General features: G+C 34.8%; 1 pseudogene; it reads right to left on the bottom strand.

The window, feature by feature from the left end:
* Window positions 1-2,780, bottom strand: part of LOC107665108 (NACHT, LRR and PYD domains-containing protein 3-like) — a 74,582-nt pseudogene that overhangs the window by 59,195 nt on the left and 12,607 nt on the right.

Raw genomic sequence — 2,780 nt, 5'->3', positions numbered from 1 at the left:
TTGAATGAATCAGCTTTTTGAATGAATCGGTTGAATCTCAATGACTCACTCATTAACAGTCACTTGCTGTCACCTACTGGCGGTTTCAATTTCACATTTCGACTATTTTTTCATGTTTTAAATTATTTCAAATATCAGTATTCAATGTTTTATGTTAAAAATAAAACATTAGGCCTATTTATGCATCTGTAACTGCAGGTTAAATGCATCAATGTCCCTAAATGACATTGATGGAGGTCACAGTTTATGTGTCTCAGAGGAGACACATAAACTGTGTCAATACATCTAAATGCTATTTCAGATGCAGATTCCAGAAATGATTTCTTATGTTGCAATGAAAGACACTAAGTACCGGGTGAAGTGCTTCTTATTCTTACACAAAAATACAAAATGGAAGAAAGAGTTAAAACTGAACACAATCTTGCTACTCAAGCTGTGTATGAACATTATATATAGACATTATATATAGGCATATATATTTTATATATATTTATTTGCTTCTTTTCCATTTTGCATTTACTTGTACTTTTACTTTCAATACTTAAGTACGTTTAAGATAAAAAAAATACTTTTCGTACTTAAGTACAATAAATATCACATACTTTAAGACTTTTACTCAAGTAATATTCTAAACGGTGACTTCAACTTCTACCAAAGTCATTTTCTGGTAAGATATCTGTACTTTTACTTGAGTATGGCTTTCAGGTACTTTATACACCACTGTTCAGATCATCCACTTACAGATCTTCTATTCGAATGCTTTAAAGAGAGTTGTTTATATTATAGATTACATAGGTAGAGAGAAACTGGAAAAACAGTGCTAGCCTCCCTTCCTCTTGGTTTCTTATGCTTTAATCTGATATTTGATAGACATTTGACAGACATTTGACACAGGTGGAGGTAAGTCACAGAAAATGATAAATCATCTTCTCTATATATATATATATATATATATAGAAAGAAAGAAAAAAAACAACAAACTTGTATAATATTTCTCTCCTCCTCTTCATTTTTTCCACTCTTGACTTCGTATAGGTGCATAAAGAATGTAGAACGTATGTGCTAAAGAAAATCCCTCTGAAAGTGTCTGTGCCTGTCACATCTATCTACAACTCTCTTTCACCACAATAATTAATTTATGTAACTTTTTTTGCTCATTGAAGAACTTTAGAAATGTTTCAATTTCAGCAGTTAAATCACATTTATACGCACTCAGGGTCAGAGGTCACTGCTCCATCACTGAAATTAAGGGGGATTCCCATTGAAGCATCACTCTTCATAGACACACAGCTGGGTTCTGGACATGCTGCTTTATGTGTGTGAACATCCTCCTCCTCCTCTCTTTTCTCATGAAGGCTCATTTTACAGGCAGTGCTGTAGAAACAAAAAACTATTTTTACTGAAAATATAACAATCAAACTGAATTTACTTCTTTTTAGACAAACTAATGAAAAACAATGAAAAACGAGAAATCTTTATGAATTTTTATGCAACATGAGATTAAAATACATAGTAAACCCATAGTAAAACAAACTAACAAACACATTCACACTCTGAGCCACAACGCTTTGGACGAATAATCAAACATCAAAAGCTGTTCAACAACTTGTATTCACAGTCACTAGAGCTGCTGCCATTCTGATGTGCCCAGTTCATCTCTGAGAAACACTTTTCACATTTACACCAATTACTGTAGGACTTATTTATGGCTTTACTAAACTATCGATGCAGACACATTGTCACAGGATAGTTTTGCTTTAGTTACTGTATTTCTGTGAGACTGCTAAAGCCAGACTGTATTTGTTCAGCAAGTAACTAAAAGGCTGCCAAGAGAGTAAGAAAAGCTCTCAATAGAGAATCTAAAGCATTTGAAAATATTCTTACATCACAGTAGGATATAAATATAAGCATTTACACATGCAGATTCACACTGATTTAGCGACGCATGAAAAATGAATTCAGAAATGCGCTTGTTCAAACCTACCTCTGGCTCTGTATCGACGATGAATATAATAAAACACAATCGACGTATCGACGATGAAGATCAAACACAAACTTCATTCAGTTCATAAATCCATTTTACTTCTACATAGCAGAATTAAACTGATCTATTCGCAAACTGGTTTACATTTTTCACACACAGCTTTTCTCTCCTGATGTTATTTTTCCTTTCACAAAATGGAATCCGCTGAAAGGGTTTCACTTTCACTTTACCCTGCTGAAAAAAAAAAACAGCCAACCAGCTTAGGGATCCAGCCTGGTCTAGGCTGGTCATAGCTGGTCAGCAGGCTCAGGCTGGTTTTAGAGGGTTTTGTAGCAGATAGCTTCACTATCACAATGTCACGTCTAGTGTTCAAGTGAATCTTGAACATTTAAAGGAATATTCCGGTTTCAATACAACTGAAGTTCTATTGACAGCATCTGCCCGCATTTGATTAGCAAGAAAACAATGTAGACTCATCCCTCATTTTGTACAAATTACCAAAAGAGTGTTTACAGGAGTGATCTCACTTTACCTGTGCTCATAGGCGGAAATACGGGGTTGTCCCCCCTAAAAATATGATTAAAAAACCACGCTGAGCATTGTAAATAACAATGTTGTATACTTTAAATAATTGTGTAAGTAGTAAAACAACACAAATGGGGCAAAAATGCATTTTAAATTTAGAAACATTTTGAGTCTCCCCTCCCTTGCCTCACAGTGCTTTGGCCCAAATGCCTGCTTTCCTCTTTTACATCACACACACACACACACACACACAAGTCCGGTGAGAGAGAAC

The sequence above is a fragment of the Sinocyclocheilus anshuiensis genome, unplaced genomic scaffold, assembly GCF_001515605.1.
Source record: "Sinocyclocheilus anshuiensis isolate Anshui unplaced genomic scaffold, SAMN03320099.WGS_v1.1 scaffold575, whole genome shotgun sequence".
Lineage (NCBI taxonomy): Eukaryota > Metazoa > Chordata > Actinopteri > Cypriniformes > Cyprinidae > Sinocyclocheilus > Sinocyclocheilus anshuiensis.
This window is presented reverse-complemented; position numbering and strand designations above follow the sequence as displayed.